This window comes from Castanea sativa, chromosome 11, assembly GCF_040712315.1.
Source record: "Castanea sativa cultivar Marrone di Chiusa Pesio chromosome 11, ASM4071231v1".
NCBI lineage: Eukaryota > Viridiplantae > Streptophyta > Magnoliopsida > Fagales > Fagaceae > Castanea > Castanea sativa.
Genome location: NC_134023.1, coordinates 40,116,788 through 40,129,809, shown reverse-complemented (window position 1 = coordinate 40,129,809; position 13,022 = coordinate 40,116,788).

Here is a 13,022-nt window from a genome sequence, read left to right as displayed (position 1 = left end):
TTTTATCATTTTTAATGTTTATGATTGATATTATTCTTTTTTGAAATTGTCAATATTCTTCTAACTATTGTTATTATGCATTATATTTTCCTAATTTCTTTTTATACAACTAAAATTTTTAAGTTTCAAAGTTATTATTCAAATTCGCATTCTCTTAAGGAGATAATTATGATAACCAAAACTTATCATATGATTACAATTGATATTACTCAAACAATTGATAGTATTCTCAACCCAAAGTTGTCTTTGCCCATTCTTAAGTATCCCAAATTAGGCCAAAGTGAATCAAATAGACCATTCCCATTCTTAAGTAAGTACATCAAATGGACTGAAATGGACAAGATTGGACCTAATAGACCGAATGGACTGAATTGGGCGTAATAGACCAAAGTGGACCGAATTGACCAAAGTGGACCAAAATGGATCATACAGAGTGGACGAAATTGAACCGAAGTGGACCAGAAGGACCAAATTAGATGATGGGCCGACGTAGACCGAATGGACTGAATTGGACCAAATAGACCGAAATGACCTGAATGAATCGAATAGACTAAAGTTGATCGAATTGGATTGAAGTAGACCAAAGTAGACTAAAATAAACTGAATAGACCAAAATGGACTGAATGTTGATCTAAAATTAGTATAGCCAAGATTGTGTTTTGATATAAATTCAAAATTTTTACTTCCAAAATATCTAAGTATTAAATCAAACCAAAACTATAAAAGAGAGAGAGAATACTTATGATAGTAACCTAAAAATTACAACATCAAAACATATGAACCTAAAATAGATTTTAAAAATCACAATGATTATATAACCTAAAATAGAGTTGCAAAATAGAATTAAAAATCAAGAGAGAGAAAGCAGTAGCTTTTTCAGCAGAGAATGTTAGAGAGAATAATAAGAAATTTATAGGAAATAAGATGAGAAGAAAAACAGTAAAAATAAAAAATATAGTAATAATCACGAAATTATCAAAGCCATGTTATGAAATAAAATATTATTATATTATTATATACTATCTTTATAATTCAATAGGATAACATCTATGAAATAAATAGAAAGAAAAAGATAATAATTTAAAAACACAAATCTTAATCACATCAATCAAAAGTAGAGCTCCAAATAATACAAAATTTCATCAACAAAGTAGAGATGCAAGAAAAAAAAATCCACCAAAGAATGAAAAAAAATAATAATTGAAAGAGAGAAATTTAGAGAAAAAACATATATATATTTTTTCTGTATGAAAACTATGCATAGAATAAGAAGGAGAATTTTAAATTTATAGTAAGATGATGGATAGTAATAGAGAGATGAAGAGATAAAAGAAAGGGAAAAGTTGGAGTAAGTGTAACAATAAGTTAGAAAATTAATAAAAAGAAAAAGAGTTATAAATAAGAGAGAGAGTGTTGGAAATAGATAGATAATATGACCGCTGATATTACTCAATAAAAACGTTACAACAATAAATGTTATTATTTAACTTTTAGATATATAAATATAAATGATTTCTACTTTTGCGCAACCAGAATTTTAATCTTTCTTTTTCTTCTTTTCTTAATTTTGTGAAAGACTCAAACCCTTTATTTGAAATGTTTTTCAAAATAAAACTGTTTGAAATTTAATTGAATTTGCGTTTTTTAAAACTTGTCCCTTCAAGATACGAGTTTCATGTGAGTTAGTTGATTTTTTTTTTTTTTTTTAAAAGATAATATAGACAGAAGACATTGGGATGGAAAAGGAAGGAGTACAAGTCAGCTGATTTGGTTGATGTTGATGCGGTGTTTTAAAAATAAAATAAATAATGGTGCACCTAGATCTCATAGGCAAGAGAAAAAAAAAATTTAAATAGACCACAATTGAGAGAGCATCCCATATTTTTTAGAATAGTATTGGCATTTCAGTGGTGTGTGTTTAATTATTAAATTTGAGTCTTAAGATTTTTTTTTTTTTTCTTTTCGGAGAAGCTTGAGTCTTAAGTGGAATAATCAGTTAATGTACACAATATTTTTCCTAACCACTAAAGATGGCAAATTGTAAATAGGAGACAATAAAGTGGGTTTTACAAAAAGTTGTGGAAAAAGGTTATGCCTATAGTATTTTAATTTTTAAAATTTTTTTTTTATCAAAGTAGGTGACTTGCAATAAAAAGTATATGAAATTTTAGGAAGATTAGTGTATTTACTTTTTCATTTGTGTTCTATAGCAACACAAATATTAATACAAGAAGCCTTCTGCAACCGTACCATTTAACACAATTTAATTATGTGATTGACTATAAGTGATGGACAATTACTTTCAAATGAACTCACCACTCATAGTTAATCACATCATAATTGTGGCAAAAGTATGTAATGACCTAAGAAAAAAATTAGTCATATTTGTGCTATACTTCAAAAGAATTAGACACAATTGAGGTTCCTTGTCTTTCTTAATAAAACTCATATCAACCTAGAATATGTTTGATGTGCAACTCCTCGCACACAGAGTATCCAATCAAATTTGGGACAGCACACTCGGGCACAAATTTGATATTGTTTGTTTTCACAAATTATACAATAAGTTTAGGTACACAACATTTTTTTTTTTATATATATATATATCCCATAACTAATAACATGACATATTTTGATTAGTTCATAACCAAAATGGTATAAGTTGTGCATCGCTATACCTTAATAAAGTGATATCACAATAATCACAACAATTGTGAAAAGCATGGTACATCTAACATTACTCAAACCAAAAAGTTATTTTATACTATATTATTATGTTCATATTTTGTTAATATAAACTAAAAACGCCAAGATGATATAGTGCTTACAAACCGTACTTATTTTCGTCCAGCAAAATAATAAAACATGAAAGAAGAATGACATCAGGAGAAACAAAAGAAGTTAATGCATGCATAGTTGCATACATATTATATCTACCTGAAGAATGATTTAAGTTCAGGTGGATTAAGGAGCTTTCCTCAATATAGAGACCACCAAATGTTGTCAATACTTGAACGCCTCTACGCTAGAAGTGTGGAAGTGATTCTTGAAGAGAAGAAAAGGAATGAAATGGATTCCCCTGCCCTTATCAAGCAGTCAAAAGTAACTGAAGAGGACAAAAGAAATGCATACGTTTACCTTTGTGCCCTTATTAATGATAAAGAAATTCATATATAAGAACACTTGTAATTTCTTTAAAGTATTAAGGATAAATTTGTCATTTTATAGTAAAAGTGGTGGGTCTCATAAAATTTATGATCTCCCTTCCCCCTATTTCTGCCTAAATGGGCAGATTTAGGCTGGTACAAATCAGGAGCCCCACAGAAAAAGAATCATTCCACGTCATTCATTTTTCTTGTCTCTTGTACAACCGAACAGCAGAAAGGAGATGTTTTCCATCCTTTTCCCTTCTTTTCTCTTCCTTTATACCGTTTCCAAACACACTGGTATGTATGTCATTGGAAAGGAGTTGTGTCCTTTGATCGAGAACTGAGATAAAAGTAAAAGTACTCCATTTCTTTTTGGCACTTTCGAAACAATTTGTAGTAATCTGGAAAAGAATTTTCCCTCGTCCAATCCTTATCTTAGTTGGAAGGAAGTTTCTTGGTTTTATCCATGTTTTTTTTTTTTTTTTTTTATAATGTTTCTTCACCTGTTATTTGTTGCTCTTCACATGTTAGCTTTTGGTTTTAAATTTATGGTTAAACTGGAAAGAACAACCATAAAGTTTGCGATATTTTGAAAAACACTCCTGCTGCATGTGTAGAGTTAAGTGACACATGCTTGACAGATGAACAACATGGAGAGCCTTTTGACTAAATATTGGTTAAATGAGAATTTATTTGTAATATGTATACTGTTCAAAGTTTATTAATTGAGTGGGTGATAGGAAAAATTCAGCAATAATGTTGCCGAATTTGTGAGAAAAAAATATAAGAGAAAAGAGAATGATGTGACTGAAAGTTTATATTTTGGCAATAGTATTATTGAAATAGAAGACAAGAAAAAAAAATTATTTAATTTTGTCAAAGGTATTGCTAAAATTTGAGGGAGGAGAGAGAAATAAAAATTGTTTGTATTTTGGCAAAATTGGTGGTAGAGAGGAAAGAGAAAAAAATTTATCTCTTTCTTTTATTTGACTTTTGTTAATCTTTCAAAAATTTATCCCACTGTTTTATATATAGCACACATATAGAAAGAAATGGAGTGGAGTTAAGTAGTTAACTTAAATTATGACTCAATTTTATCATAATTTTGTTAAACAAAAAAATGCTCTTATCAGATTACATGTTCGCTAAGTTACCCCAAAATGGAGGTCGAAAAAATGTGGACCATTGAAATTTGTAAAGTCAGTTGAACTTATAAATGGAGATAAAAAAAAGTTTTTTCTGATCTTTTTATTTCATAGTTATCAATAATTAATGAAATTGCCAATATATTCTCGCTGTTAGCGACTTAATATAGAAAATGCAATCCAAATCAATCTAAAATCTTCTGATCTCTCAATTTTCATTTCTTATTTATATTTTTTTCAACCATCGAATATTTGTTGGGTCTATGCAACAGGCTTTATGGGCGTAGTCTTCTTTACAAATAGTTGTCAGTTTCTCTCTCCCACTCTTTCTCTAACAAATTTCGGTAATACCATGGCTAAAATACAAACAATTTTTTTCTTCTCTTCTCTCTCATACTTTTTCCTTACAAATTCGACAACACCATTACCGAACTACGTCTCTCTCCTCACTGTGCTAATAAACCTTGAATAATACACATACGGAGTATTCTAAATAAATTCATATTTATCCAATATTTAGCCATAAGACTCCAGCATGGATGTACATATTACTTGTAATTAAATAACTTAAAATATATCTCAAAAAAAAAAACTTAAAATAAATCCTAAAACCTAATCAAATAAGATAATTTATTTTAACCCTTTCTTTTCGTTTTAGCTGGCCATGGATGAACACAATGAACAAATTAACCTCTTACATAAGTATAAACTCTAAAGAATAAAATGATAAAAATGAAATTTAAGTAATTAAATGATAACTTTTAAGTTTGACAACACTAACATTACAATTATTACATGACCCTAACAACTTGATGTGTGTCATAACTTTTTCTTTCTTTTTTTTAAGAAGAGAGGGGGCTTAATTGTAGCTCTCGCCTATAATTATAGAGATATTTTCCATAAGCACGGTAAAATTAAAATTTTACAATCAAAATTTCAAGAATAATTTTCGATATCCATTCAACATCCTAGTCCTTCTCAAAAAAAAATTCTAGTAAATATCCAATTTAATGCTCTCATAGTCCATGCGGTACAAATACTCTCATAGTTGAGAGTCTTTGAGGCAAATCTTGAATGCTCTCCTACTTTAGGATAGAAAGTTGTTCACTAAACTAATTATGACAACCCAAATTGATTGACCATGTATTATGTGGATGTGTACTGGATTAGGTTAATCTCGACTTTATCAATAGCTAAAAGGAGATTCAATTGTGACTAGACTAGTGAATAGTTCTTTTGCATATAATACAAAGGTTGCTATTGTTCTTCTTTAGGTTTTTACCCATTAATAATTTTTAAACCGATTGGGGCACTCCTTGTCGTACTATTAGTGAATGAACAGAACAAAACTTGGTGGTAGATTATCCTTCTTCGCTTGACAAGAATAGGGACTTAAATGTATTATTTTCGTGTCTGTATGGGCTGTTTAAAGTGTGTAACCTGATGCACATTCAGTGTCAAATTGCAAATACTTTACTTTGTTATAGAAATTTTTTATTTCTTTGTGGCCGGCAAATTACGATGGTCTCCCCATCCAAAAAAGAAAATTACGATGGTCTCCCCATCCAAAAAAAGAAAATTACGATGGTCTCCTTCCTTCGTTGCTAACCACATGCATGCACGTTGACACATATAACTATGTCGCATAAACAAAGTTATGAAAACAAAAATTTCGATAAAATATTTCACGCCTGTTGACCAGTGGATAAAGCATTTATTCCTTGTAAACCGCGGAGAAAACAATGATTAAAAGAAATAAAAACAATACACAAACAAGTGAAACAAGTCGGACGCTACTTTTTAAGTGGGGGGATAAAATATCGTGTGGTTAACCACTTTTTCTAAAGACCAGTAAGGTTGAATTTCCAATGAAAAAACTTTAGATTAGATTTTTTCTTAAAGTAGTATCAATTACGTATTTAAATTTAGAATAATTATTTAATATATAATTATTTATTTAATATGATAATTAAAAAAAATATTTGGTATTAAATAATACCATATTAACAATAATAAAAATTAAATAAATAAATATGAAACATAAACACACGTATAACTATGTCACATAAACAAAGTTATGGGAACAAAAATTTCGATAAAATATTTCACGCCTGTTGACCAGTGGATAAAGCATTTGTTCGTTGTAAACTGTGGAGTAAACAATGATTAAAAGAAATAAAACCAGTACACAAACAAGTGAAACAAGCCTGACGCTACTTTTTAAGTGGGGGAAGATAAAATATCGTATGGATAACCACTTTTTTAAAGCCCAGTAAGGTTGAATTTCCAATGAAAACTTTAGATAGGATTTTTTCTTAAAGCAGTATCAAATTAAGTATTTAAATTTAGAATAATTATTTAACATACTACTATTTATTTGATAATATTTAAGAATAAAATATTTAGTATCAAATGATATCATGTCAGCAGTATTAAAATTCAATAAATGTGAGACATGTCAGTAAAACGTAATTAACTCACTAATAATTAAAATACATGTGTTAGTGAGTAGTTATTTTTGCAAATATGTCTCTAGTTTATTAGATTTTGATACAGATGACGTAATATTATTTAATATAAAATAGAGTAATATTATTTAATATAAAATACTTTTTCATTTCTTGGAACCTATTTGCTAGAGACAATATCTACTCACAAAAAAAAAAAAAAATCTACTAAAAATGATAACAAATGTCGTCATCTTCCAAAAATTAACAACTAAGTTTTGACAAAACATTGTCATAATATTCAAATTTTCACAATAAATGATGACATGTTTCAATTGAAACTCTTCATCAAATTAAATACCTACTACCATTTGCGATGAATATTTTGTTATTCATACTTCCTTCTTTATCATTTTATTTTTTGAGCCTAACTACGATGCTTTGCTTACTTAATTTTTAATGAACATCTTTTTAAAAAAGAAAACAAATAAAAAAAGAACAAAACAACAAAAAACATATGTCATTGAAATTTCTATTAGATAAATTATAAATCTAGAAGATTTAAACCACTAACAAATTATCATTCTCTAGGTAACAAATAGAATATCTTACATCACCATTTTTACTTTCTAAATATGACTAACACATAAAACTCAAAATACACAAAGAAATTTTTTGGGATATTAAAATTTAATAAGGCATTTTAGATATTGTACAATGAAATATTATAAGAATCATAAGATTTTGTTACGATTTAACTAAGAGAGTAATAGTATAGACTATATAATTGTCTACAAAATATTAAGAATGAAATTATTCAGCTTTAAAGTTGGGAGATGAAACTATCCCAAACATAAAGGGAGAAAGTTATTTTCTTTTTTTCATAATGTTTTTTTGTTAGTAAAACTACGTGTCTTTTACTTTAAACAATGTGTTCGAAAAGAAAAGTCAACTCAAGAAAATTGTCTATAAAATTATGAATTTTAGCTCAACAAATTGGCTAAAAAAAATGTCAGGAACACAATAAATGTCACGATAATTTCTCAATACCTTTATTTTAGCTATGGTGGGCTCTGGTATGATATTTTATAATTTTATTTTAGATTAATACTACATCCACAATATTTTCACAACAAATCCTATGTTGTAAATTATTATTGGTTTTTAACTGGGACAACCAATTTAAACTATGCATTAAAAAAAAACCAACAAAAGAAATTGTGCATGAAACAGTAAATTTTTGCTCATCAAATTTGACTAAACCAAAAATGAAGTTTAGGAACACAACAAAATGTCATAATATTTTTACAATACCTTTATTTTTAGCCATGGTAAGTTTTGGCCTGATATATTATTATTTATTTTATAGAAATGTAATCTCCATAACATTTTCATTAAAAATTCTAATTGGCAAGTTGTTACTGATTTTAAAATAGATCCATGGCTGATATCACTTTTTGATCCATCAATAGTAACTTACCTATGATTTGTTGTGAAATTAATGTAAAAATGTTGTGAACTTCGCATTTTTTTTTATTTGATCTATAAGGAACTAAGATATCAATAATTGTGAAAATATTGTAATAACAAAAAGTGTTATGACATTTTCACAAAACATTTTATTTTCAGTTGTGGTTGGTCACAGTCTCATATTTTATTATTTTATTTCAACCGATAGAAATTGACACCTCAATAATTGTTAAAATATTGTGAAATTTGTTGTGTTAGTACAACAATATATATGCAATCTCATATAAATATATATTATTTAAAAAAGAGCACAAACCGATTACTGAAAAAAAAAAAAAAAAAAAAAAAAAAAAAAAAAAAAAAAAAAAAAATCCAATGAAGTGATGAAGAGTACACATTGAACAAACCAAAAACTACTGTAACTTTTACACATTCACCCAACAAGTGTTACAATATTTTTACAAAATATTTATTTTTAGTTATGGTTGATTACAATCTAATATTTGATTATTTTATTTTGACACATAAAAAATTGACACCTCAATAATTGTGAAAATATTGTTAAAATTTGTTGTGTTAATATAACAAAATATATATATATATATATATATATATATATATGCCAGCTCATATGAATATTTAAAAGAAAAAAAAAGCACAAACCAACAACTAAAAAAAAAAAAAAAGAATTACTGTTTGTGCATTGACGCTTTTTATATATATAAATATGGTAAAATTTGTTGTGTTAATATAACAATATATATGCCAGGTCATAAAGAAGAAAAAAAAAAAAAAAAAAAAAACCAATGACTAGAAAAAAAAAGCACAAACCGATGACTTGAAGAAGAAGAAAAAAAACCACTATAGCTACTAGAGCTACAGTGCTAGTAATATACTTTTTATTTTATTTTTTTTTTTTTTCAGATTTCTTTATTTTATCTTTGTTCATTTTATTTTGCAACAGGTTATCAGCGTAAGACTCAAATCAATTCTAAATTCAATTTTAAATGCCACCAAACATTCTCCATGTTATTACTCTAATCAATTCTAAATTCCACCAAACATCCTCCATAGTGTTCAGGCTAATGATCTCTTTGATTCAATGAAATTGATGTCTTTTTTCTAATAAAAATGTTAAAAGAAAGTTGTAAGCCTTTTGTTTTCTGACATCAAAGGCTATCTATCTGTCGACCTAATATAAGTTTCTCGTGAGTATTAGTATTCTCTCTCTTCTTTTTCTTCTATTTTTTTTATTTTTAGAATTAGTAATCTTATTTTCTAATATTTTTTTTTATCACATTGATACGTACCTAAAAATTTTAGTGTTTATTTAATGGATTATAAATCGTATTGGTTTTATGCTAGACATACTATACAAACATGTGTTTTTTATCTTCTTTAGTGTGGATTATTTAATTCTTATAGAAATTTTATGTTCGAGATTTGGATTAAATAATATATCTTAATTTGATTTTACATTATATAAATGCTTGTTCAATTATTATATATATAATATCTTTGTCATAGCTAGATAATGTCAAATTTTACAAAGCTTGAATTTATTGCCTTTAATATCTTGGACAATAATTATTTACCCTTGGATAATTAATGTTGAACCGTACGTGGAGATGCTAGTAAGAATGGCAACCCAAGAATCATATCAAAATCGTGTAAAAGCAATTATTTTTACTCTCAATTATCGCTATGAAGAATTAATTAAAAGTTGAGTACCCAGTTAAGAATCCCTGATTGTATGGATTAATTTAAGGTTACGAATTGAAAACTTTGATGGAAAAACCCCATGAGTGATTTGTAGCTTACAACCAAAATGAAAATTTCACTAAGTAAAATGGAAGTCATCACAATACAAGAATATCTCTAATCCTAGTATTGTTACCTGTAATAAAAATTTACTCACATGACCATATTCAGCTCCAACCCAGTTAGACTTTTTTGCTTATGAATCTCTTCAATGCAAAGATACCCAATCCGTGTTTAAACCTATAAGAACAACCTGATTGAAGTATGTTCTTGACGCAGTAGCTTCACTTGAAACACTCCTTGGTCTTCAATTTGGTACCAGAGACTTCACTTAGCACAAATCCCTGGTGTACAAAACATTTTTCTATATAAGAGAATCATGATTAGCTTTAGGCGAGTGAGGAAACGAGCTATAAATGGTGTACTCCCAAGTAGGGGCAAATCTTGGTCTCGTTGCTATCTGTTGGATGGGAGGACCCCAATCTATATCCATTGGTCAAATTAATATGGAATTTCTCTTTAGATATCTAAGCACAGAGATGGCACTTGCCCACACGGGCAAAACTCCTTTTTCTTTTCAAATTTTAAACATAAGATCAAGGTAATGAAATCTCATTTGATTTAGATTTTGGCCACCTATATTATGAATTTTAGTAACTAGCTCCAAAAACAAGCAATTACTTAAAGGTATATTTCAGTATGTTTGGATGAAAGGAGATTGAGGGAGAAGAGAGAAGAGTAGAGGAAAAAAGGTTTAGAATTTTTTCCTTGGATTTGAAACATACCCTAGAGCATCATCTAAAATAAAATTCTACCTCCTATATAGTAGCATCAGATGGCAGCTTCGCGGCAAATGGTCAGAGCAAGGACCCAAGAAAAAAGCAATACGCTATCAAGTGAGTAGCCACCACATTCACCATATGCCATGAATGCAATTACCTAGTTTCTATGCTGCATATTGACAAATTTAATAGTTATAGGATTGGAGTTAATTAATCCCTAAACACTGACCCTTTGGAGCCACCATTTGTTGATGTCTTCTGTGAGGGTATCTTACTTGAGACTATCTATCTAAGAGAAAGGAAAAGAATAATGGTTAGAATGAAGTCAATCCTCTCCCCACACTGTTAGGAACTAACTAAATAACTAAATGGATTAAAACAACTATGAGGAGATTATAAGGCATATGACATTTGGGGTTACTATCATACTCATCTTATTTATAACTGCAATATAACTATTTGAGTGGTTGCTTCTGTTGAGTGTATGAGGGTACACCAATTATGTTGATTAACCCTCATTTCTATTACTGCTTACTCGTATATTAATACATGCAACTAACATTTCCGTTCATGTGAAAGCTGAGAATAGAATGTCACAGTTTTTCCTAAATTTGCGAAATTGTTTTGTGTTATATCCACCAGGACTAGAGAACAGAGATCATTTTCTAGTTGTAACGAAGAGGAACACACACACGTAGAGAATCAGTGGAATATGGTTGCTGAAAGATGATTGATGGTGGGCCAGTAAGAGAAGTGCGAAAAGACCGAACAAGCCAGATTGATATATACATGGGGCCTGTGAAATTAAGAAGCTGAAGCAAGTGATTGTGGCGAGCACTTTGGGATGACGAGTCTCACAGTGAATCCAGTGATTAAGCTGAGTAGTGAAGGAGAGACTCAAATAAGATGAATTTAAGTAAATAAGTTAGCTTATTTGAAAGGAATATATATATATATATATATATATATAGAGGGTGAAAGAATATTATGGAAACTAGTTAAGAAAATATAAGGTTAAAGAAATATAGAAAATTACTTGAAAGCATAGAATAGAACAGAGTACTAGGTACAACAAGCTAATTAATATTATTAGATTCAACAAACTTTTACATAAGTCATAAGGAAATGACTTCTGAAGGAGGCTAAGTTCTGCCTTTACAATGATACAAAGTAGTTATTTATAGATGACAGAACTCAAAACAAATTCAGACACAATTTACAATAAGCTTTGCATAAGGTGGTAGAGGTTTGGCTTGTGATCGATAGGCGTTGAAGGAAGTAAGGGCTTGGCTGGAGACAAAGCTGCTGTTGGATAAGGGTGCTATAAGGGTAATAATTGTTCTTGACATGCATGGATAAGGCAAAGCTACTTCAAGACGTTTCTAGGATTTTTTTTTTTGTGTTGGACCTATTTAATCCCATCCATCTCTTCCTTGGAACCATTCTTTGTCAATGTTGGTTTCAACATCTGGGTCATGGTTATCATAACAGGGGTTATCGTAACTAATAAAAGGATTGGGCATTTCCCAAAGGTCTTCATGTAGCCAGTGTTGTCTGTAAACTTCTGGGGTGCTGGGTCCTATTTTAGATAAGGTTCTCATATTAAAGGATTCTACCTTTGTAAGAGCATGGTGACAAGATGCCTAAGTGGTGTCCATGTGTAAATGGAGGGTGCCATCTAGGTTAGTGATCGAATGCATTTTTGACGAGTGAAAGATATCTTTTGCTCAAATGTCATTTTTTGAAAGATATCTTCTTCTGTGATGGGATACTTTTCCCAATCTCCATTATGAGCATCATTTTTTAGGATTTCAAATCAGAATTTTTGAAAATATCTATTTTCACGGGGGAAAACAAGTTTGTGAAATCTTGGTTCAAAATGAAGACACGAGTAATACTCATTGAGTAAATACCACATGTAAAGATAATATATGACGGTCCAATTGGTTATCCAAAAAGTAAAAGGGGTTTTTCATGGTTGGTCCAAGTTAGGATAAATAGCAAGAAAGTGATTGTGGTGTTCCTTAAGGTAATTATGGAGGACTTTATGATTTTTTTTTGGATCTGGCTGTTAGAATATGTGCCCTTTAAATACTATTATATGATGCCATGTTTGACATTATGTATGACATTATGTTCTATGTAATAAAGTTATTTTATTATTATCTAAATAATACTAACATGAATATTTGGACATTATTATATAATTCATGAGATGCATAGTATGTGATTTATGTAATTTAGTCACAGAAGATATAAATCATAAAT